Genomic DNA, 25,025 nt, shown 5'->3' with positions numbered 1-25,025 from the left:
TCGTGGCAGATCCTGGTCGGGGTCAGGGGATCACCCAAGGAACACGGACGGGGACCAGGAACAATATCCCAAGTTCGGCACCACACGTTTGGGAGGTGTGGGACCGGATGAAGGGGGGCTTCCGGGAGGAGTGTCCTGGGAGGACTTGCAACCTTTGACCCACTGGACCTCCCTTTGGCCCCCTGAGCCGGGGGCAGGCAAGGGTCCGAACAACCGCGCTCCGCCCCAGCGCTCTCCGCGCAGGCGCTGACAGCCCCGTTCCCATGGCAACGGGGGGTGCGTCCCCGCCGGAGGCTCCGCCCCCAGCAGGCTAGGCTGCGCGGGCCGCAGGCTGCGAGGGCAGGTGCGGCGGGCTGCGGGCAGGTGGCGGCAAGGGCTGGCGTTGAAGGCGGCTCCAGGGTAGGTTGCGCAGCGGCCGCAGGGGGTGGGGGCCGGCCATATGCCCCCTGTCCGGGTTCTCGAAGGGGCTGGCGAGGTGGTGACTGGCGGTGGCCGCCAAGTTTTAGCTAGGCTGAGGCCCCGTGAGAAAAGTTGGCAAAGTTGGCCGGGGAAGAAGCGGGGATCTCCCTGAGCTCGGGGTCTCCCGGGAGGGGGGAATCTTGATTTGGGAGCCGGGAAATCTGTCTCCCGAGACTTGGGAGTGGATCCCGCGGGAAGATCCTGCGCCACCCTGCTGAAGATCCCAGAAGGGGATCGGGCGCCGGCGGCCTGGGGTCCCACTCGCTCCCAGCCTGGGGGTGACAGTGGACGGCGATTGGAGACTAGGAGCTCGTATCTCTCTCTACCCCCGCGACGCTGGTCCAGGGGAAATGTGGTGGTCCGGAGCTGGAGGAATCGCTGGAGATCCGGGGTACCTAGCCCGGAGCTGCTAGGGTCTGGATGTTGGTGTGGGTTGGAGGCCCCGGAGGTGGACACGCGGGGTACCGAGCGAAGCGGAGCCCCAGGCAAAAGGATTCTGCGGGCAGCAGGGGTGGTGGAGAGAACTGCGCACTGGGCCTCGGGGCATCCGGGCTGTGGACGCGCCCTCCCCGCCTGGCCTGCGCTCCGCTCCACACTCCTTCCCAGGGCAGAGGCACCTCGATGGGTGTAGGGCTTAGTCTCCCCTGCTCCCAGGCGGGCTAGCTTTGTCCCCACCCTGCTGGTGGCGCAGCCTGGGGCTATAGGCGGGGCGCTTGGAAGGGAAGCCTCACACTGACCCCCACCCGAACCTGACCTTTCCACACCCTCCCGGTACAAACTCGTCTTGGAGCTGGGGCACCTCACCCTGAAATCCTGCTCTGAGTTCCCTAGCGGAGCGTGTGACCTCCGCGAGCCGCCTAGGTGGTCAGGACTTGTTGCCACAGCCCTGAACTTTCTCTAGCCAGGAACAGCCATTACCATTGGAAAGGAAAGGGCTATTACCTGTTGCACAAAGAAAGAGCTTTTTCTTTGCAGCTTCTTTGTGGCCTTGGGCAAAACACTTAACCTCTCCAAGCCCAGGTCTCCCGGTAGGCAAAATGGGGTGAGGGTGGGGATCACAACCCATCCTCTTATTTGGCTGGCAAGATTAGTAGGTGCGATGGGTACCGAACAGTAGGGGCTCTGCAGCTACTAGTGGGCCCTCATTTGTGGCCCCTCCTTTCCCACATCCCAGGCCCCGTACTTCCTCTGCAACATCTGAGGGCAGGCTCCAGGAGCCCTTGCCTCTTTAAACTGCAGGAATAGAGAGATGCTTAACTTTGTCTTTCTTCCAAAGGGGTTAATTGCTCCTCTGCACCCCCACCCCCCTCCTCGCAGAGAGAAGCTCTGGGGTTTGGCTAATCAGTAACCAGGGCGTTTGGACAGGGCTTCTCCCTTGGCCCAACTTTCCCTTTGCTAATCCATTGAGGCTTCTGGACAAACACGCGTTCACCCCCAGATGCTGGCATCTCAGCCCCGGGACAGTTCTGGGGGAGCTTGGAAGGCACCAGCCCTGGTCTTGGTGGTTTTAGGGGAATCCTTTTTAAAGGATTTGCCTGCTTGACAAGGGTGCAATTACCTGAGAGAAGTGCCGGGTTTCAGTACCGCGCCTGGGCACATGTTTTAGCTGGGCACGTGACCTGGCTGATTGAGTCACGTGTGTAGGGGGGCACCAATATGTGGCTGGTACTATAGAAATGGTATGACCCAGGGCAATGCAAGATCTGTTCTCCTGCTTTTACATTCTAGCCATGGAGCAATCAGCTACAGTCCCGTGAGGCAGCTGTGCTGGCTCCTGATGTAGGGGGTGCAGCCCTCACCCCAGATTCTGAGGCTGGAGGGGCCTCGTTCCCCTGGGAGGTCCTGGGGGAGGCTGGCTTTTATTCACGGCCGACCTTGGCAGGAGATTGGAGCAGCCCACTGTCTGGCCCTGAGCATTCCCCCTCCGTCAGCATCACCTGAATACATCTTCAACCAACTGAGAAAAAGAGCCTCTGAAGAGTAGTTTAAATGTTCATTCATTCATTCAACAAGTATTTCAAGACACTGGCAGTCACATCCTTAGGGGAGGGGTCACGCCTTTGTGAAAAGAGGTAATCCTCTAGATGAGGAGAGTTGTAATGGGGGGAGGGGCCGATGCCTTCTGGGGAGCTGGGGAGAGGTCAGGAGTGGTAGTTTCTTGGAGGGCTTGCAGTGGGAAGAGGGGGTGTTATGGGCAGGAAGAGAAACAGACCGGCTGGGCTGTAGGAGGGAGAACGGGGTGCTGGCAGGAGATGCTGACAGGGGCCAGGTCAGCCGTTCTCAAGGGTTTGGACTTTGTCCCAGGGCAGTGAGGTGGGTGTGGGAGTTCTTCTGCAGAAGGGGGATGAAGTCAGTTTTGTGTTGGGGAAGATTGCCCTGCTACTGAGTGGGAGGCTGGCTGGGATAGGGCTTGCAAGGAAGCTGAGAGGCCAGTGCGGAAACTGCTAGAAAAATCCAGGTGAGAGGTGAGGGTGGACCGGACTTGGATAGAGACCCGGGTCAGTGTTCTGTTTAGAGAGCCACTCAGCGGAAGAGCCTTTGGAGGCCTAGCCTTTTATCTGCAGAAGGAAACCCCCCGGGGGAGGAGGCTTAATTATTTTAAGTGTCAGTATTTTATTCCATTCAGCAAACCTTCCTAAGCACTCGTTGTCTGCCTGCCCAGGGAGGGGCACAAACCTCCAGGTCCTCAGGGACCCCATACTTCCTGGGTGCAGGGGTGGGGCTCCATGATATGGGAGGTCTTTGCCAGCCATCCATGGCAGAGAGAGGGTTTGAACTCTCTTCAGTTTGCAACTTGTGGATATTTGGAGTCAGTGAGGGCGAGTGGAGAAGCCACAAACGGTGGTGAGGGTGAGTCTGACAGCAGCGGGGATAAACCTGGGGAGGCTTCCAGGAGAAAGCAGGGATGGAAAAGAGGGGGAGGCAGCCAGGGAGGTTTGGGGCCAAACCTGGCCTTGCCCCTTCCTGGCTGTGGTCTTGGGCATGGCACTAGTTTTGAGACTCAGTTTTTCTCATCTGTAAAATGGGCTCAGGATAGGCTACTCCCCTCCCTCAAAGGCTTGTTCTGTGAGCTCAGTGAACCGGCGTGTGGAAATTCCAGGCTGCGTCCGCACAGCACCGGTCTGTGCTCGCTGAGTGATGGGTATGATTATCATCACAGCCTGTCTTCAGGATGTGTTTCAGGCAGGTGGTCCCTCTCCCAGCCTGTGTGTGTGGAGGCGGTGGCCACAAGTGACACTTGACCTGAGTCTTAAAGGAGGAGAAGGAAGAGGCAAGGAGGGGAGAAGGAGCCTTCTGGGCAGAATGAGCAGCAGAGGCAGAGCTCGTTTGGAGTACTGCACGCTAATTGGTGCATCCAGAGTTCTCTTTACACGTCCCAGCCCCTCCCTAAATACCCAGACGTGAGGGCTGTCGCAGGGTTGGTTCAGAATAGAGACCAGGGCAGAGGGAGGACCTTGTCCAGGAGGTCACGTTCCTTCCCACTCGTCCGGACTCTAGGAGCCACTTCCCTCCTGGAACCTCAGTTTCTTCTTCTGTGAAATGGGAGGGTTGGAGAGAATGTGGGCAAAGCATATAATGTAGCAGAACCACCGCTTTCCACTGCACCCTTTACAGGTGCCCGGCTCCTGCTGCAGTGCTTTTTGACAATTTTCTTTCCTTATTATGTTTTGTTCTTTTACAAATTCTTCATGACAAACCCAGGTGATACGTGCTTTGGGGACCCTTGATTTTGCAGCTTATCAAACGGAGGCTTTGAGTGGTCCTCCTGCTCCCTCCCACGACACCGCTCAAACTGCTGTCATTTAAACGGAAGCTCGCAGACTTGGAACCGAGAGACACAGCGCGTGCTCACTGTTTTCCTTCGGGGTGATGAGTATTTGATCGTGCATCTTACCTGGGCAAGTCAAAAGAGCCCCTGGCCTCAGGAATCCACGCCCTAGGACTCTGGTCCAGTCAGATGGGAGGCAGGGAGGGGGAAGGCAAGGTGAGAGGATTACACGTGACCTATGGGAAGTAGTTATCACGGCTGCCTTTGTTAATTGCTCAGTTAAAGGACCTTTGAAATGTTCTGTGGCCTTGTCTCCATTAAGAATATGAAATACGCCCTGACTGGGTTGGCTCAGTGGATTGAGCACCGCCCTGCGAACCGAAGGGTCACCGGTTTGATTCCCAGTCAGGGCACATGCCTGGGTTGCAGGCCAGGTCCCTAGTTGGGGGTACGCAAGAGGCAACCACACACTGATGTTTCTCTCCCTCTCTTTCTCCCTCCCTTTCTCTAAAAATAAATAAATAAAATCCTTAAAAAGAAAAGAATATGAAATATATCTCCAAAATATGATCTTTGGGTGTTTACATAGCTGAGTCATATGTGACACACAGTATGCATGTACATATATATGTATCTACCTTGTATTATGAAAATAACATGTACTATGTCCCCAAAGCATGAACTTGGGACGTTTACATCACCGAGTCAGAAGAGGGGTACACACACACTGTGAAAATAACACGTAACATGCCAAACACTTCGAAGATGGCAAAACGATATTATATTAGTGAAAAGTGAGTTTCCCGCCCCAGCCCTTATTATACTTTGCTAATCATCTGAATTACTTCCGAGTCCGCTCTGCAGCCAGACAGAAGGAATCGAATCTCTTCCATTCGCTTACAGGCCGCATGCATTTGCGCGGTTGCTTAACCTTCTGAGCCAGAGGCTCCTGGTCTGTACATGGGAAAAGCACGGGACCCCGCCTCCGAGGGTTGCTGTGAGGAATAAGTGGGAAGGGACCGGTGCGTGGTCGGTGTGCCATGCGTGCAGGTAGTTGTCATTCTCCCTGTAGCTGGGGTGGTCTCAGCGGAGTCGCTACCGTTGCCTCTTTCCCCTCTGGACTGGACACTGCAAAAGGCAGGAACCCTAAATGTCTTCACTGCTGCTTCCGCAGTCAGCAGTCATGGAATAAACAAACGAACCAACACACGTGGACTCCGACTCTTAATAACAGTCATAAAACAATAGATTTTGCATGCAAGTTTAAAGTCGATGTGGACACTTTGCCGTTTCAGAATGTGTGGACTTACCCCGCCCTTTTGGAAAGCTGAACAATACTCCCAAGCCTGAAGGTGCTCTTAGCGATGGAATAGACCCCCTGTTGGCTGACATTGAATTGTGGTTTTGGTTTTGTTTTTGCTGTGACAGGTAGTACTGCCATCAGCTTTCCTGTTCGAGTCTTTGCACACTCATTGCGGGTGGTTGGAGGACAGCTTTCAGGGTGGGGAACTGTATTCCAGGTTAGGGTGAAGGTTGGGGTGAAGCCTGTTTAGAATGTTGATGTAGCCTGCCCAGCTTCCCTCCGGAGTGGCTGTACCTTTCCAACTCCACAAAGGCTAGGAGACGGAGAGGGGGAGACAGAGAGAGAGAGAATGTGGATGCGAGAAACGTCAATCAGTTGCCTCCCATATGCATCCTGACCTGGGATTGAACCTGCAACCTTTTGCTGTACGGGACGATGCTCCAGTCACCTGAGCCACCCCGCCAAGATAGAAGGCAGGCACTTCTAGAGCAGGTGCTTTTCTATTAACGGGTCACTGACTACCTGATTCTCTTCCAAGAACAAGCCTTTCTAGCCAGGGAGGGACAAAGGGCCTCACCCAACCACTCAGCACCCTTGAACCTGAAGCAGCTCCAGGCCAGCCAGGAAGAGTCCTGAGAGCTGTGCGTTTAAGGGACATTCACACTGCTCTGAGGTGGACGCACAGCAGGCCTCAGGGGGCCCACGGTCAGGAGAATCTGCCAGAGGCCATCCGATCTGGGTGCAGGGGTAGGAGCCACGCCTTCATTAACCCATTTGACAGCAGATTATCCTGCGTCGGTGACGCGGCGCATCCTGTGCTGCTTATGGGGAAGCTGCAATTCTGCTGGACACCAGGGGAGGGTTTCTGAGGGAAGCTGGGTCGGGAGGTTGAGATTTGGGGTAGTGCAGGTGTGGCGTTCCTGTGCAACCCTGGGCACACGACTTCACCTCTCTGGGCATTTCCTTTTGATCTCTTCGTGGTAGAATAAAAATAGTAAGTGGAGAACATTCATCATTTTCCTTCGTCCTCATGCCCCCATTTTACAGATGAGCGAACCGAGGCTCAGGGAGGGAGTTGCATGCCCAGGGTGGCTACTGGGAAGGGGGTGTGTGGATCCGCACAGCCCGACTGCTGCCCCTGTGTCCTTGACCTCTCTCCCTGGTGGTGAAGCAGGGCAGAGCTGGGCTACCCTAGTGTCCCATCCCATCTGCACCTCGTCGTTGCTGTGTGACTTTGCGCAAGTGACTTTGCCTCTCTGAGCCTCAGTCCTCCCCTGCTGAAAGAAGATGCTACGATTTTTCCCTGTGGGATCATTGTGGGATTCGGTGAGCTAACAGCGTGTGAAGCTCCTTGAGCCCATCCCTGTAAAAAGATCAGCTTAGTGTTTAAAAAACGAAACTGTGTACGCCAAGGAATTGCTTTATAAATCACAATATAAATCTTTGTTGTTTGCAGTACCAGCAGAAATAGTGGCAATAATTAGAAATAATAATAACTTGCACTGATAGGCTGCTTCTTATATGCTAGTTGCCCTGATGTACGGGCTAGTTCATTTGCTCAGAATCTTTATCACATCCCTTCTTCATCCTAGAAAGACAGAGGCTGGTGTTGTTTGCACTTTACAAATGAGGAAACTGAGGCCCCGAAAGGTCAAAGGCATTGATTGCCCAACTTGCCAGCTAGTGGCACGCAGGGGGCCCTGGGGCGTGAGTCCTGCCTGTTGGAGACGCAGCTGTATTTTCAAAGTCTCCAGGTCAGGACTGAGCCTCCCAGATGACTGTGTTGATATTTCTTTTCTTTTTTCTTTTGCTTCCTCAGTGACGAAAGCCCTTTCTGGGGACCATCCTGTTTACCTGTGGCGTGGTGCAATGAGGCCCTGCCTGGGGAAGGGGGAGAGGGAAGGAAACTTGGAGTGTGCCGGGCCTTGCAGCTGAAGGGGAGGCCAGCGGTGCGTTGGGTACTCCGAGGTCACTCTGAACACACACAGCCCTCCTGCCCGGACGTGAAGCCCAGGGCTCAGTGGGCACTGTGCCCGCCGAGCCCTGCCCAGTGCCCTGGGCTGGGCCGGGGAGTGACTTGGTTGGGGAACTCCCAGAGCCCTTTGGCCTGGGAAGCTGGCCAAGCCTGTCTCCCTTTCATTTCAGGCCCTAGTGCTGGAAACCTCTTGTCTCTGATTGTAGACCTGGCCCCTGCCTGCCAGGGACTGTGCTGGGCACGTGAAGGGGCCTGGGCCCTGGGGAGAGAATGCAGAGTGTTAAAGCAGTTCTGGACCAGAAACCCTGACGGCAGAGTGCTGGAACCAGCCTCTCTGCCGTGTGCCCCTGGCCAAGCCCCTTCCTGTCTCTGCGCCCTTCTCACAGGGGGAGGGAGAGCTGGGTGAGTGGGTCCCTGAGCCTCTTGTTCCTGCTACCTACCCCTTCTGGGAAGAGGCCAGACCAGCTGTTTAAAAGGTAGAGCCTAGAAAACCACCGTTCTCCAAGGACCTACTGTGTGCCAAATCCTTTGCTAGGGAGCTGCTGTGTGTACCTCTTCTTGTCAGTCCTCAGCATCGCTCAGGCAGCTGGCAGCATTCACCCCCTTTCCAGACAAGCAAGCGGAGGCTCAGAGACAGAGAGCCCCCTCGCATCACTCCGCTTGAGGGGAGAAGCGGCGGCGGCTGGAGTTGAACTCCGGTCTGCCTCTTGTCAACCTAGACCTCCCGGTGATAACTCACACAGTCAGTGCCCTTCTCCCCAACTTGCCCAGAAATACTCTCCCCCGTCAGAACTTCCAGCGCAGGGTGTCCTTTCCTCTCTTGGGTTTGCCGATCATCTTCATTTTTGTTATTTATTATGCACCTACTGTGTACTGGGGCCTGAGCCTGGCTCTGGGTGTGTGTCAGAGCTGCCTGGGACACAGCTCATTCCCTGACAGAGAGAGATGGGGGGGGTCACAGAGCAGTGTGCCCAGGGTGGTGATGCAGGGGGGGTGGGGGTGGGGACCGTGTTCTCCTGGTCCCGCCTTTTGCCAGCCTGGAAGCAGACCTGCTTCCCTTGATGCACCCAGGACTTGAATGAGACTGGGAAGCTTTGGCAGCCAGCAGACCACCTTCTTCCTGGGGAGGCGAGACGTGCCTGGTTTCTGTCGGGTGAACTCCAGAGAGGAAGTGAGCGTGCTTCCGAGGGTGGCCTTTAGTTCTTTCGTTCATTAAAAGGAAGAGGGGATGGTTGGAGGCATCAAAAAGCTTTGGAGGAATTTCTGGAATGCCCAGCATGCTGGCTGACCCAGCAGAGCAAGTGTGAGCCATCTGCCCTGGCTTTGGGTTGGGGTCAGCTGGGTGTCCTCAGGGGCTCTCTGGGTGTCACCAGTTCCTGTTCTGAGTCCTGAGTCACCTGCAGGAAGGTGGCTCTTCTGCAGACCGCAGCAGCCGCCAGCCACTGAAGTCTGGGTTTGAAGCCTGCAGCCCCGGGAGCACGGTCTGCCTCTGCTTTCTCACCAGCAGTGGGAGTGGCTTCCCCTCTGCCTCGGGGTTTACACCTGCAGAATGGGGGTGATGGTGCCTGTCTTTCAGCCTGGCCGAGGTCACATGAAAGTTGGGATAAATGGAAGGGTGATGTGGGATAAAGCTCCCACTGCGCTTTGGGTGCACTTGGTGCACCCTTCTGCTGTACCCGGCTGTCACCTCCAAACCTGGCATGTAGTGGCTCCTTTCCTTTTCCTAATTAATAATTTTATTCTCTTTTTATCTTTATTGCGATACATGCACGTGGTAATACATTTCCATTGTTGAGCATTTAGAAAAATAGGTAAATGGAAAGGAGGAGATAAGTCTGATGATCCCGTGTTTAATGATAAATGGTGCTAATATTTTGGAATGTGACTTTTATACCTGCCAATCACAGCATGCCTAGGATTGAGAGATGTCAGCCCCGCCTCTCGGGGTTCATCCTCAGGTGGCTCAGATTCAGACCCTGGCTCTGTAACCTCCTAGCTGTGTGCCCTCGAGCAGGTCGCCCTGAGGACACCCAGCTGACCCCCTCTGAGCCTCACCTTCTCCCCTGTTCAGTGAGGTCGCTGAACTAAGGGTCGAACCCGTTGAAATCGGTGAAGCGATTAGAGAGTTGGCATGCAGCAGATGCTGAATTCTTACCCACATTTTATGCGTGTGTGTCGTTTTTCTTGTTTTGAGCCATGAGCCAGCCCCTTTCTGGGAATGCTGTAACTTACAACTGGCGGAGCTGGATGTTAGGCTGGGGGGGCCCCTGGACCACCTTCTCAGGGCAGGGCACAGAGGTCCCACTCTTATTTCAGAGGTGGGGGCTGCTCTGAACAGGGGCCTGGTCAGGTAGCTGGGCCCACACCAAGCACTCAGGGCGCTCAAGTCCCGATCTTTATCGCTCACGGATGCTTCCTGTCCCCGCCAAGGCCTGGGCGTTCTCCAAGTCAGAGCCACTGGAGGTCCCAGCGGGCGGGAGGTGGCCCCTGTAAGATGAGCTCACCGGGCACCCTTCCTCCTCCTCCCTTGGCTGCAGCAGCGGTTTCAGGAGGCTCAGCCATACCTGGGAAGAGTGACGGTGTCACCTGGCCACCACTAGGAAGGTCTGTAAACTGGGAAGTCACCAGGACTCCAGTGGGGACCTGGAGGTGCCAGAGAGAAGGAGGGGTTCACAGAACCTGGTTTTCAGAAGCGAGTCTGGGGGGGGGTGATGCTGCCTTTTACTAGCCCCGTGACTTTTTAAAAAGCTCATAGATACACAGAGCAGACAGGTGGTTGGAAGACGTGGGGGTGGGGGTAGGGGAAGTGGTGGAAGGGAGTACAAAAATTTAGATATAAAATAAATGTCTTCAGATGTAGCGTGCAGCATGGTGATGACAGCAAATGCTACTTTATTGCATATTTGAAAGTTGCTAAGACAGGAAATCTTAAAAATGCTCACTGCAAGAAAAAAATTTGGGGAATTCTGCATGGTGACTAGTGTTAACCAGAATTATCAGGGCGGTCATTTCCCAATGTTTATAAATACCGAATCATCACGTTTACACCTGAAAGTAATGTCATGTTCCATGTCGATTGCACTTGAATAAAAAATGTGGATGCTTGTAGAAGCGTGCAATAAAACATGTGTGCAGTAAAAAGGTGTGCATTTTTAGAGACGGGTACGACTCCGCGGTTTTCAGTGTGCTCACAGAGCTCTGCAACCTTCGCCATAACCGATGGGGGACGTTTCTACGGCCACAGTGTTCTGTGGCCGTCAGTGCTCAGACCCCAGTCCCTCTATTGTGGTCCTCGGCAACCACGAGTCCACCGCCTGACTCTCTGCAGTGTTCTGGGCATTTTCTGTGAATGGAATCATACAAGGCGTGGTGTTTTGTGAAGGACTTCTTTCATCTCGCATCGCGTTTTTAAGCTTCATCCGCATCGTAACGCGTACCAGGACTTCGTTTTTTTTCGCGGTTGAATAGTATTCCATTGCATGGATAGACCACATATGGCTCATTTCTTAACACTTAAAAAACATCAGACAGTCAGTGGGCTAGTTTGATCTAATACACATGGACGTGCATCACTTCCAATACAGCCCACGTGTCAGTGTATCGCCGTGATACACACACACACGCTGTGCTCTGGTGCACTGGGAACCTTGCCTTGTCAGCTAGCGGGCTGCCCACGGGGGGAACTGCTTTGCTGTGTCGTGGTCACATTGGGTGTGGGCGCAACAAGATGTTTTACGTTCTGTCCTGTGAATGACAAACGCATTCTTCTGCTAGAACGGAGGAGAGATTTCAGTCCCTCCTCGGTTCGCTCTGCTGCCCCTTCCATGCAGGAACCTGCGGTCACGCTCTGCTTTGACCGGCATTTATTGCCCTGGTGCTGGGTGCCCACCCATCCGCCTGCTGGGTTGCAGCGTGCGGAAGTGCCGTCTTTGTAGGTCAGCAGTGGTGGGATATTGCACTTCCACTGGCCGCAACCTCCGGATGACCCCACCAAGTAGGCAGCGTTGATCCCCTTTTCCAGATGAGGAAACTGAGCCTTAGAGAGATCAGTGAGTCAGGAAAGGCAGGCAGGACAGGGGAGAGCTGGGATCCAAAGCTCCTGCTCTTTTCATCAGACCTCTGGTGTCCCTTGGCACTTGGCGTTGACACTGCTGACTCACCGGCAGAGGTTGGGAGCTCTGGCTTACTTGTTCAGCAGCGGGGATGGCCTCACTTCAGCATCTACTCCCCTGGACTCAGGGTGGGCTTGCTTCACCGCCTGCCCCGTGGGAAGTGGCCATGTGGTGCGGCCGCTGGCCCCGGGCCTGAGCAAGCTCACTAATCCCAGGTCTCCAGGGCCCTGACAGCCTGGCCTCCCTCTCCGCCTCCTGCGCCAGCCACTCGGGGCTCTTGGCCCTGCTGCAGCTGGGGACAGTGAGCCAGGTGCATGCCCCTGGGGAGGATGGCTTCACACTGGGCTGTTCCCTGTCTGTGGAGCAGGGCGGCAGATTCCCCAGGGGCGGGCATTGGATCCCGGACCTAACAAGGCTGTCTGGAGTTCTGTGCCTTTCCTTTGGAAGCTTTCCTTTCAGGGGAAGGAACAAAAGGCTTGGAGAGGATGAGTGTTTTGTTCAAGGTCATGCAGCCAGCTGGGAGCCGAGCCTGAGTGGGACGAGACGTTAGGATTCCTGCTTCCTAATTCATGCCTCTTCCTACCTGACACACTCTCCGTCTCCCCCTCCCTCCTCCTCCCCCCACCTGTTGGAGGGACCAGTCCTTGCTGCACCCACCCCCCAAGCAGATGTCAGCTGGCTTGGGGGTGCAGGCACTCTGGGTGGAGCTCAAATACCCTCTGGCCACCCACCAGGCACTCCCACGGGTGACACAGAGCCCACAGGGCAGGTTGTGACATGAAGGTGCTCCAGCGCCCAGCACCCCAGTGGGTGGAGGAACAGGTTTGGGCCCTTTTTCCACTCATTCCCGCATGCTGGAGCCCACCCCGGGCTTGGCCCATGGGGCACCTGCCTCTGGTTGGGCCCGAGTCTGCTGGGCTTTGCAGGATGCCACCTCTGCCTCCCTTCCCTGGGTGGACGAAGCCTTATGGGGACCCTGCCAGTCAGCGTTGGCATCCAGGTAGCTGGGTCCAAGACTTATTTAAAAATATATATATATTTTTAAATTGTGGTGAAACATACATAACATACATTTATCGTCTGAACTGTCTTTAAGTGTAAAAGCGGCATTAAGTACATTCACACTGTTGGGCTGCCATCGCCACCAGCCACCTCCAGAAATCTTTGCACGACTGGAACTTGGCCCCCATTAAACGCTAACTCCCCATTTCCCCTCCCCCAGCCCTGGGCAACCACCATCCTGCTTCCTGTCTCTGTGCGTTTGACTACTTTACGCGCCTCATGTCATATGAGGACCCCTATAATCTTTGTCTTTCTGTGGTTGGCTTATTTCCTTTTTAAAATATATATATATTTTAAGATTTCATTTACTTATTTTTATAGAGAGGAGAAGTGAGGGAGAAAGGGAGAGAAAGGGAGAGAAAGGCATCAATTGGTTGCCACGCCCCCACCTGGGGACCTGGCTGGCAACCCAGGCATGTGCCCTGACTGGGAGTTGAACTGGCGACCTTCCAGTTCCCAGGCTGGTGCTCAATCTACTGAGCCACACCAGCCAGGGCTCAGTGGAAGGTTTGTTTCACTTAGCATAATGTTACTCATGTTGTGGCATGTGTCAGGATTTTCTTGCTCTTTAAGGCTGAGTAATATTCCATGGTGCGGAGACAGCACATTTGTTTATTCACCCGTCTGCGGACGGGCGCGGGTTGCTCTCCCATTGTAGCTGTTGTGCGTAATGCCGCTGTGAACAGGGGTGCGCAGACAACTCTGATTTCACTTCTTCTATAGACCCTAGAGTGGCTGGGGGAGACCGTTCTAGTTGTAATTATTTCGGGAGCCACCAGACTTTCCCACAGCGGCTGCACCACTTCCCATCCCCACCAGCAGTGCGCAAGGGCTCCAGTTTCTTCCCGTGGCCGCCGACACTTGCTATTTTTTGTGTTTTTGACACCAGCCACCCTACTAGGTGTGACTGGAGCTTAATTTTTATGGGAGATTGTTTTTTTAATTTTTTATTTACTGATTCGAGAGAGACTGATTTGTTCATTCCACATACTGATGCCTTCACGGGCTGCTTCTTGTATGTGCTGTGACCAGGGATTGAACCCACAACCCTGGCATATCAGGATGATGCTCTAGCCAACTGAGCTACCTGGCCAAAGCTCATTTTTATGGGACAGTCTTAGGATCTGTATTTGTTGGGCCTCGGTTCCTGTTAGAACCTCTGTTGCATCACGCTGTGTTTTCTGGAGCTATTTCAGCCTCCCACGTCTGACTGAATTTTCTCAGGACATGCCCCAGGGCCCCGCAGAGGGCTGGCCTGCTTCTCACTGGCCCGGGGCATGCCCTGGCATGTGTCTTTTTTGGAAAACACTTACGGCCTGGATCTCATTCTTCCAGGATGCTCTCTAGACACCACGGACCCAGCGCCCCACTCACTGGGGAGTAGCTGGGACTGGCTGCTCAGAAGAAACCCCCCGGGAGCTTTAAGAAAATACAGGTGCCAGGACCACCGTCTGGGGGCTTGGAGTCACTGGGTCTGGGGTGGGGGCCTGAGCATTAGTATTAAAAAAGAAATCTCCCCAGATAATTCTGAGGGGTGCGTGGGCCCAGAGGCCCAGCCACAGAACACATTACTCAGTTCTGGCTAAAGCTTAGGAAGTTATTGCAGAATGACCAAGGGTGTGTGTCTGCCTCTTAGCTGGAGTGAGTAGGTGAGTAGGTGAGCAAATGAATGAATGAATGAGTGAATGAATGAAGGCCGAGCCCCCAAGCTCTGTCATCCACACATCATCTTTCTGATTTTTGCCAGGTCTATATATCTCCTATGTTATTACCTAATATTTTGATACAAGTCCATGTATCATTACTATAAATGGGAAAAACCAGCACCTCTGGCCATAGTAGAAATTTACTTTAAAAATACAAACCAAGGAAAGCACACAGTGTCATCAGCTTCCCGCCAAGCCAACGCTGCTGGCCCTGCGGGCTTTGCTCCCCCTTGGTTGAAAGCGGTGTTCAGCAACCCTTGCAGAAGTGCGAAGGACAGGCTAGCGCCAGAAGGTGACTTTCTCCTGCCTGGGACTCCCTGTCTCCCATGAGTCAGTGCTGCATAACGTCCAGCCCCTGGACTGTGTGCCTCCATAAATGCTTCGTAAATGCTGAGTTGGCAGCGAGGGTGTGTGAGGGAGGGGCAGGTGGGGGTGAGAGGGGGAGTGGGCCCCGCTGGGTGACGTGGCCCTGCTGGTGCTGGGATAGCCCGAGTCCAGGGCATGTCTTGCCCACAGTGGCCCCAGAGCCTCAGAGGAGTGTAGAGGCTTTATCTCTGGGTTCATTATACTGAGACAGGTCTCTGCCAAGGTCAGGCTCTTGGTCTGGTACAGAGCCCAGAGGGCCCGGGCCTGGCTGCTGGGAGTCAGGAGGGAGAAGGAGGCTCGCCTGCAGGGACCGAAACCTGCAGGGTGGGTGTCAGCATCTGGCCCCCCGGTCACTCGTGGGGAAGCCAGGGGTCTGCAGGCTGGTGCCTGCCTCTTCCTGGCGTGTGGCCTTTGATGAGTCTCTCAGCCTCTCTGAGCTTCCCTTGGTGTGTCTGTCAGGTTGATTCGTTTGGAAGATCCTATTGGCTGGCGCCTGCTGGGATCTGGTTGCTGGGGGGAGCCCAGGGCAGGGGCCCCTTCTCTCTGGGAGTTTGTGCCTGGAGAGGGTGCGGATACTGCTGTGGCCCAGGAGGAGCAGGAGGCTTTGGAAAAGTTCTGGAGGACGGACTTAGGCTGGTGCTGGGCTTTTCGGAGTGGACTCTCACAAGCAACCAGGACCCACATGGCTCAGGACAATGGAAATGTGCTCTCTCTAGAGGCTCCAAGTGCAAAATCAAGGCCTCAGCAGGGCCCCACCCCTTAAAGGCTGTAGGGGAGAACCCGTCCTTTCTTTCTTCCAGCTTCTGGCAGCTTCTGGCAATCCTTGGTGCTCTGTGGCTTGAATCCGCACATCTGAGTCTTCTCCTTTTCTTATAAGGACATTGGTCATTGGATTAGGGCCCTCCCTAATTAATCCAGTGTGATCTCACTGAGACCTAATTAATGACATCTGCAAAGACCAAGAAGGTCACATTCCAAGAGTCTAGGTGGACACGACTTTTAGGGGGGTGTTATTCAACCCCCCACACTGAGGGAGGGCCTTTAAAGCTGAGACCTAAAGGTCACGTGGTAGGGTGGGAGAGAGGTTGTTTCAGGCAGAGGGAACAGCATGCACGAAGGCTGGGAGTGCAGCAGAGGCTGGTGTGAGGGCAGCAGAATACATGGGGGGGTAGGGCACGGAGCCACAGAAGGGGGTGGATTTGACTCTGAGTGCCTCTGGGGGGTTAAGCAGGGGCATGATGTGATCGGAGCCCCTTTTGGGAGAAGGCCACTCTGGTATAGACGGGAAGGGGCATGGCAGTGACTTTACCTCCCTGGAGGGCTTCCGTCTTCAGAGCTCTGGCAGGTGGGGAGCCCAGTGGTAATCCCCCTGAGGACCTGGGGGCCCAGAGAGGTCAAGCAGCTTCCCCAGGGGCACAGAGCTAAGACGAAGAGCCTCAGGGCCCTCGCCACTGGCTTCTGTCTCGTGAACCTTTGATGCCCCTGGAGGGGAAGGTGTGTGGGCCTTTAAGGTCCATCTTCAAAGGTAGCTGAACAGGGAGCATTGATTTTACCTCTGCCTGTGCTGTGGGGCTTGCTAGCCGAGGGAAGGTCAGCTACGGAACAGTCACGAGGTAGCTTCAGCAACTCCGTGAGTGTGGCCTTAACTGCCTTCCATGGGAGCTTCTGGGGTCCTGCCGGCCGGGAACAGGGCTGCAGAGGACAAAGAGCAGGCAAAGAGCAGTGAACACTGACCTCTTCACCCAGGAGCACTTGGAGGGTTGTGATAACAATGTCAGGCCGAGACCCAGAGGCAGCGGCCCGAGAATCACACCTGTCGTAGAACCTTTGCGCTGAGCTGCTGTTTCTGGGACTTTTGGGAGGTATGTGCACCCGGAAAAGAACTTTCATCTCGGGAAATAAAAATACCTGTCTGTTCAGACGACACGTGGCAAAGTGTGAGCACATCCATTTTCCCCCCACGGGGAATGAAGACATAAATTAGGTGCCGTCTCCCAGGTATCGAGGACGCTATTATCCTCCCAAGAGACCGGCTTATTTGCTGCGTCGGAAATTCCCAGGGTAGTGCAAGGTCCTTACTTCCTGCTCCGTCTCTTGTTTCTTTAGTTCCCTCTTTGTGTTCGTGCTGAGAGGGAAGGGGAGAGGGAAGAATTTTTCTGACATACTGCTGTTCCGTGGAGGATTTTCTGCGTTTTGAGAGAGCTGTGGGTGCCCCTGCAGGAGAAAGCTGAGCCAGGAGCTACCGATGGCCTCCCCCGCCCTGGCTGCTGGGCTGGATACTCCTTTACCTCCTCCCCCAGTGAGGTGGAGAGATGCTCTGTGTGTGTGTGCGAGTGTGTGTTTGGGGGGAGGTGCGTGGAGGAAAGGAGTTAAATTTGGTCCTGGATCTGAGGGCTGGTTTCCTTCCTCTGGAATGAATCACGTCCTCTCTTTAGAGTTCTGGGCTCACACAGTGAACGTCGAGGCCAGGCTGGTGCTGCTGGAGAGGCGCCTGCTCAGGGAATGTCAGACCCTTCCTCTGTGGGGGACCCTGGGGAAATCTCAGGGGTGACATCTATGGCTTCCCTTTGAGGGTCATTCATTCATGCATCCATCCATTCATTCATTCACCGGCGGGAGCCTAGGTGACGCCCAGCCCCCTACTGGGTGTGGGTCCTGTTCATCATCTGCCCCTCTGTTGTCTGAGCACCTGCCTCGGCAGGACTCGCCCAGGGAAGCGACAGGCGAGGCCCGGCACCCTAGGGCAGGGCCGGCTGTAAAGGGCCTCCTGATAGTGCCGTGTTTTGGGTTTCGTGACCACATCACACCTGCTGACCTCCTTTCATGCACAAACGGCCGGCACAGAGCGGGCGCGGCTGTGCCCCCACCTGGTTTTATTTATGGGCACTGAAATGTGATTTTCGTGTGGGTGTGAAATATTATTCTCTTGATTTCCCCCACAATGATTTAAAAAATGCAAAAGCCATCCCTGGACCACAGGCCATATAAAAATCGGTGGTGGGCCAGTCGTGGCCCATGGCCCAGAGTTTGTTGGCCTCTGTGCCAGAGAGAGAAAAGAGCAAGTAAACCAACAGGGTAGATCATTTCCGGCGGTGAAAGGGTCGTGCGGAGAACACAAATGTGGCCGGCAGTGAGACGGGGGCGCCGCTGGGCGTTCCGAGAAGTCCCTTTGAAGAAATGGCATCTAAGCAGAGCGCCGAAGGAGGCCCCCTCTCTTACCCCTCTCTTCCCGGCGGTAGAACAGTGCCGGCACAGGTCCTGAGATACAAAGTCTTTGGTGGGGGAGTGGGGAGCAGCAAGTTCAAGAACAGAAGGGTTTGTGTGGCTGAAGCATAGTGATTGAAGTGGAGAGAGATGGGTGGTGAGGTCCAGAGAGGAGAACACAGCCATTTTATTTTATTTTTTATGTGTTGATTCGAGAGAGAAAGAGGGAGAGAGACATCGATTTGTTCTACTTACCGATGCATTCATTGGTTGAGTCCTGTATGTGCCCTGACTGGGGATCGAACCCGCAGCCTTGGTGTGTCGGGATGATGCTCTAACCAACCGAGCTACCCAACCAGGGCCGGAACACACATCGTTTTAGACTTTTATGATGAGTTCCCCTCTCTGAGCCTCAGTTTCCCCCTCTGTAAAATAAAAAAAGGATGATACTAGCACCTTCTTCCATTAATGGGAGGAGACAACACAGAGGGGACCAAGGCAGCAGCTGACACGTGATGCCGGAGGTGACGGTGAATGATGTGTGTGATAGTGGTGATACCCTTCTCCCGCCTCCCGGACCTCCCCTTACTCCGTGCCTTCTGCATAGGCCCTGCCCCCGCAGAGGGGTGGGCTCCAGAGCAGACCCGGAGGCCGTGTTTTGAGTGAAGGTAGGCTGTGTGGGAGGTGGTCCCAGGAAAGACTGCCCTGGGAGGGGCACAGAGGGACTGGGGAGGGAAGGGGGCCACCGCTGGGTGTGTTCATAACCAAGCTGCCTCTGGTGCGGGCCATGGGCTCAGCCCCACGGGGGCCTCCCTGATGGCGCAGAACTCACCTCCCCGAGAGGTGGGAAGCGGGGCTATTTTGGAAATTGCTGGAGTGCGCAGGGTGGCGGGCGGGGCCCGGACAGTGTCTGCTGCACCGAGGTTTTATGTCCTCTGCCAGACCTAGCGCAGGGGTCTCCGCTGCTGGAAGCCTTCCCCACCCACACGCCTCCCGCAGCCCCCAGGCAGCCCCCGTCTGAGTCCTTTAGGGCTTCCCGCTGTAATTCCTCCCGTGTCTGGGTGGGACCCCGTCTTGTTCAGGTGTGTGTCCTCAGGTCTTGGTGTGTAGTGCTGACCACTGGGGCGACACCCGGTGACGATGAGTGAGGGGCAGTTGGGGGGACCCCAGCCCTGGAGCACAGATGGTCCTGGGGGGCGGCGGTGACTGACAGGGGTCCGCGGCACCGGGGGTGAGTGCTGGGAGGTCGTGTACAAGGGCCCCTCTGGCTCCCAGACCTGTGCTTCTCACCCTGGGGCGATCTCCCTGAGAGTTCTCAAGAAACACCCACGTCTGGCCTCTACCTGCGGGAGTTCTCGTTCAGTCCAGCACTGCATCCGGGGTGGAATGGGGAAGACCTCTGTGTTAGTTTCCTGGGGCTGATGTGACGCACTGTCCCAGCCCCAGTGCCTAAAACGGCAGCAGTGCCTTCTCTCCTAGTTCTGGAGGCCGGAGTCCAAAACCAGTTTCACAGAGCAGAGACCGGGGTACGGTACCTGCTGAGGCTCCGTGGGGAGAATCCGTTTCCTTGGCTTTTCCAGCCTGTGGAGGCTGCGCGTGGTTCTGAGGCCCCTTCCTCCACCTTCAACGCTTTGCATCTTCAAGTGTCTCTCTGCTGAGGTTGTCACCTTGCCTTTTTTTCTCCCGTAGTCCCTTTGCCTCCCTCTTACAAGGACACATGTGATTGCGTTTAGGGCCCACCCACCCAGATCATCTGGGTGGCCCCTGCTTCTCCAGATCCTTGATGTAAGCGCGTCTGCAAAGACCCCTTTGCTCTGGACGGTAGCAGGGCTCCCGCGCCCAGGAATGAGGAATGGGGTGTTTTTTGGAGATGCTATTATGTTGTGCTCTGGGTCCTGGGAACACATCTCCTGAGCCCCCAGCCGGCGCGGACACATCTACAGGTGGTCTCATGGCCTCCTGCCAGGGTGGGCTTGTGTTTCCTGCTTTACAAGTGGGGAAACAGAGGCACGGGGAGGGAGAGTGGTTTTCAGAAGCCAAGCCTGGATTTGAGCCTCACAGCCTCTGAACCTGGAGTCACGGTTGCCTTTACTCCATGCCCTCCAGGGAGGGAGGGATGTGCTGCAGCCAGAGGCAGGTGTCCCTGGCTGTCCCCACCCTGCCGAGTTCCAGCTGCAGGTCACAGGACTGTGGAGGCTCCTGCCCAGCCCCAGTCCCAGAACTGGGTGCATGCCTGTTATTTAGGGTGTCTCTGTTCCAAGCCCCCTTTAGTGGGAGGGATTCCCATTTCTGCTTCGTACGATCCTTTGGGAAGAAAGTCACTGTTTATGTTAGTTCTTTAAAAATGGGCTTTGGGGTGATTTAACTCACCTGAGAAGGGCCCTTGGGGGTCACACCGGAAGACAGGGAGGGAAGGGGGAGCCTTCCCTGTACCAGGTCCGGCACTGTCCGTCTGGGCTAAGCATCATCATACCCGTTTAATAGGCAAGGAAAGCTGAGGCTGGGGAGGAGCATTGGCCTGTCCAAGGTCATGTGACTAGTAGGTGGTGAAGTCTGGATTTGAACCTGGCTCTCGGACTCGCTGTGCTTTGCACTGGTGTTGAATTAGCAGACCAGCCAGCTCGCTCACTGCTTCTGTGTGGTGGGTGTTTCAAATTGCTCTTTTGGGGATTCCCTTCAATTCTGATCTCCCGTTGCTTTGTGTGGTGGTGGTGATGGGGTGGGTGGTTCATATTCTTGCTTTCTGCCTTATACTTAGTCCTTCAGCTGGTCCCGTCACCTGTGTCTGAAGCCACATTGTCTCTCCTCTCCATCCCCATGGCCCCCTGATGGGGCGTGTCATCCCTGTCTCCCACCTGGGAGCAGCAGCGGGCTCCTGCCAGGCTCCAGACCTCACCCCTGCCCTCCAGTTTGTTTACTCTCCACTGGTGCCTGGGGGCAGATTCCAGACAGTCACAGCTTTTGCTAAAGCCCTCCAGTGACTTCCATTCTGGAATGTTCTTTCTCAGCTCAGACGTCACCTTCTGGGAATGTCCTCCCCACCCTCCCAGGCTGGACTCGCACTCACACGCGCCCTGCCTTATCGCCTTCACACACCTGCTGGGCTCAGACATGCATTTGTCCCCTCGTTTACTGAAAGGTCTGCCTTCTAGAGCAGGGGCCCGTCCGTTCGCTTCATGGCCACGTCCCCAGTGCTCCGAGCAGAGCCTGGCACATCGTAGATGCTAAATTTATGCCTTTCTGGCATGTGAATGGTCCTAGTGAGGAGGTCCATGTTCAAGTGTGGACCTTGCCACTGCTTCCTGGACATCCCTGGGCAGCTCAGGGCTTCTCTCTCTCAGGGCTCAGTCTTCTCACGGGTGTAAAGAGGGAGTTTGGGCTGTGTGGTCTTTAAGATGGAAGATTCTGGGTTTCCATGCCCCAGGAATTCAGGGCTGGTCAGGGCTCTGGGGGGACGCCCTGGCTCAGAGCGGGAGTGTGGGAGGAGGGCTGACCCTGAGCCACCGGAAAGGGAGGGTCCCTGGGTGCGGAGGAAACTATTTGGGACCAGTTCCCGAGCCCTAGAGCAAGGGCTCCAGAGCCCCCTCCCCACGGCCCCCCGAGAAAACACTTGCTGTTGTCTTAGCTGCAGTGTTGGTACCGGCAGGGTGGGTGGGGTGGACATCCCCCCACCTGGGACCTCTGCCAAATGCGCTTTTGTTTATTTGAGATTTGGACCAAAAAAAAAAAAAAAAAAAAGCCTGTCTTCTTAAAAATACAGCTCCAGAAAACTCATTAGGGTGCGGGGATCTGGGCAGAAGTCAGGGAACTTTTCTCGGTCTTTGTTAAGTACCAAAAACATAAAAGAAATCTCGATCAAACATTATAAATGCCTGACTACAGGAGGAAGACATACCATCCAGAAGCCCGCGCCCCTTTGAAGCGCTGCGAAATCCTTTGGGGGGGGTGGTTAGGGGCTTGTATTTTGGGGGAGGCATTTGTTTTCCATGCAGGAGGGTTAGGCTGATTACATTTTCTTGTGGGGTGGGGAGAGTGAAACCCCAGATGTACGCAGCTTTGCAGTTTCCTTTTTTCACTCAGCATCACGCCATTAACGGTTTCTCCCATCGCCCGGGTTTGTAAGCTTCGTTTGGGACAAGTGCGTAAAATCACCAGAGTAGAGTGCTGCGGTCTCTTTAACCAGGCCCGGTCATTGGACACTTAGATTGTTTCACGTTTCCAGGCCCATCTGTGCAGCCGCGCGGCCCTGGTGCCCTCTGCCCCTGGACACCAGCTGTGCGCTTCCAGTTCCCTCGCGGCCCTCCTGCCCCAGGACCTTTGCACAGGCTGTTCTGCTGCCTCCTTCTCTGTTGTACCCTCCTGATGTGCCCCCTTTACTCTCACTGCAGTTTGGTTGGAAACCTTTCTCAGGCTCTTCTTTGACTAGTGCCGCATCTCTCCTTAGTCTAGACTGTGAGCTCCCTGAGGATGGGGTGTCACCTAACTGCCATTCGCTGCTGGAACCCAGGGCCTATTTTCAGGTGTCTGGAAGGTGTCGGGGGCTGTTAAGTTTAACGCCTTGTAGATGTTCATTCTTGTGTTGGGAACATGGGGCCTCGGTTTCCCGTGTTCTAACGGGTTGAGTGAGGAGTGTATACGTTATGTGATGGGGCAGGAAATAAATTTTTATGTTCGCCCCCAAAGCCTGAGGAGGAGACACAAATGGCCCCCAGGGACACACGGTGTCGCACCCAGCTCCTCCACGGACACAAGGCACACACGTGGACCCACACCGTGATGGCAGGTACCATGAGATGCACAGATGCCTTTGCCACCGTGATGCTGAGAAAGCCGCTCTTCATTGAACAGTTGCTACATGCAGGCCCTGTGCTCGTGGTCTCCGTGCGTTCGCTCGTTCAGTCCTCACGGCCGGCCCCTGAGGGGCGCTGCTGTTACCCCCATTCTACAGATGAGGAAACTGAGGCTCGGAAAGAATCCCACGGGCTTGAAGTGGCTAAGGCAGGACGGAAACCCAGGCAGGATGGCTCCAGAGTTCGAGCGCTTAACAGTGTTCGAGCACACAAACGAGCACTCAGACTCATGGCTGCACACTGCTGACACGCTCCCGTGCTGCCCACGTCCGCCTGCCCACTCCCCGTCCCTCCGAGTTACCTGGCCAGCCCCCTCCCTTCCTCCCCCCAGTCACAACCACCAGCCTGCCTGATGAGGTGGCGGTGGGGAGTCTGGAAAGACTTCCTGGAGGAAGAGGCATCTGGTCAGGGCACTGTTGCCGCATTAACACACACGTGGGTACTGACATCACTCAGGAAAAAGAAAAGGTGATGGGCAGTTCCCAGCAGACCTCTTCCCCATCCAGGGGTGGGATTCATACAGATCCTGGCTCCCCTCTGCCCCTCCACCGGGCGCCGCTCCCCGCCTTCACAGCAGAGCTGCCCTGTAAATGTTTACACTGTTCACCATTGCACCTGAGCTTGTCCCCAGGCGCCCCACACCCCAAACCAGTGCCTCCAAATATACACACACACACCTTGTACCCCCCCAGCCACCTGGGAGCCTGTTCCCCGGACCCGAGCATATGTGTGCAAACCCACCCACACACTCGCCAGCCGTGTGCACACGCCAGCAGCAGCCCTGCATTGCGGTACTGGAATTGGGCTGTAGAATATTCCGCCTCCAACCCAGCCCCTGCGTGAACAGGCCACCTCTAGGTGTCAACAGGCCTGACACAGCAGGTGCTGGCCTGCGCCCTGGCCTTGCCCTTCCTTGAGAGGTGGAGTCATGCAGCCCTATGGTCCCCAGCTGGGTGGGCAGCTTCGCGTGTGCTGGCCTCGGCTCCAGCGGTTGCCAGGATGCCAGGTCTTTCCTCCTCATTAGTGGGAAGGGCCTGGCGTTGGTGGGTGTGCCAGGCCCTTTTCGTCCAGCTGGGGACACTGAGGCTCTGACACACAGCTGAAGTCACCAGCCAGAGCCACAGCCCGTCTCCCCCCACCCCACCCCCGGCCCCTGCCGCCTGCGGGCTCCACCAAACGGCCCTGCAGCAGGACAGGCCCGGGGACCTGCCTGGTGTGATTTCGGGGTTGCCCCTCTCTTGGCTCCTGCCTGTCCAGCAGAGTGGGCCAGCCTTTTGGCCTCTGGCATTTGACAAGGTGAATGGCCTGGGATGAGGCAGTTAACCTCCTTCAGCCTCAGTTTCCTCCTTTCTCCCGTGGGAAGAATAACGATACTTGTCATGACAGGGTGGTGGCGAAGAATGGAGGCGATCACCTCCGTCCAGAGTTTATTTCAGAGCTGGCGGCAGGGGCCGGAGGCTTTGTGTTTGGGGTTGTTTCCGCCCGTGTGGGAGGTCAGGACCTGGGTTTGCCCTGGTCATTGATCCGCTGGCGTCTCTGCCTGTCCCCAGAGGGCATGGCGACATCACATCAGCGTTTTTGGATGTGGGTCTGGTGGACCCCTCCCCGTCCTCTACAGAGCGGGCAGGACGTGATTCATGCCTGGGCTGGCGGACACCACCCTTGGCATTAGTGGCCGCACCCACAGCTAATCTCCCTAGAGGCTGTCTCCCAGGTTTAGGGGTGTTGCCTGTAGGGGTGAGGGTAGGGGCCGGGCCTTGGACCCTGCCAGAGCTGAGTCACCCCTGAAGAGCTGGATTCTTTTCTTTTTCTTTTTAATCCTCACTTGAGGATGTGTTTATTGATTTGAGAGAGAGGAAAAACACTGATGTGAGAGAGAAATGTTGATTGGTTGCCTCCTATATCACCCCAATCAGGGACTGAACCCACAACTCAGTATGTGTCCTGACCAGGGATCAAACTCGCAACTTTTTGGTGCAGGGGGTAACTCTCCAACCAACTGAGCCACCCTGAATCCAGGGCAAGAGCTGGATTCTTTTTTTTTATTCTTTTTTTTATTTTTAGAGAGACGGGGAGGGAGACAGAGAAACATTGTTGTGTGAGAGAAACATCAATTGGTTGCCAATTGCCTCTTGCATGCCCCCAACTGGGGACCTGGCCCGCAGCCCAGGCATGTGCCCTGACTGGGAATCGAACCGGTGACCTTTTGGTTCGCAGGC

At 55.4% G+C, this 25,025-nt stretch overlaps 1 protein-coding gene across 1 annotated transcript in view; it reads left to right on the top strand.

The window, feature by feature from the left end:
- Positions 1-312: 312 nt before the first annotated feature.
- Positions 313-25,025, top strand: part of KIAA1671 (KIAA1671 ortholog) — a 168,334-nt gene continuing 143,621 nt past the window's right edge. The window contains exon 1 of the mRNA XM_053929169.2: positions 313-399. The gene's annotated coding sequence lies outside the window, so the exon portion shown is untranslated. The remainder of the gene's footprint in view (positions 400-25,025) is intronic.

The sequence above is a fragment of the Desmodus rotundus genome, chromosome 7, assembly GCF_022682495.2.
Source record: "Desmodus rotundus isolate HL8 chromosome 7, HLdesRot8A.1, whole genome shotgun sequence".
Taxonomy (NCBI): Eukaryota; Metazoa; Chordata; class Mammalia; order Chiroptera; family Phyllostomidae; genus Desmodus; species Desmodus rotundus.
This window is presented reverse-complemented; position numbering and strand designations above follow the sequence as displayed.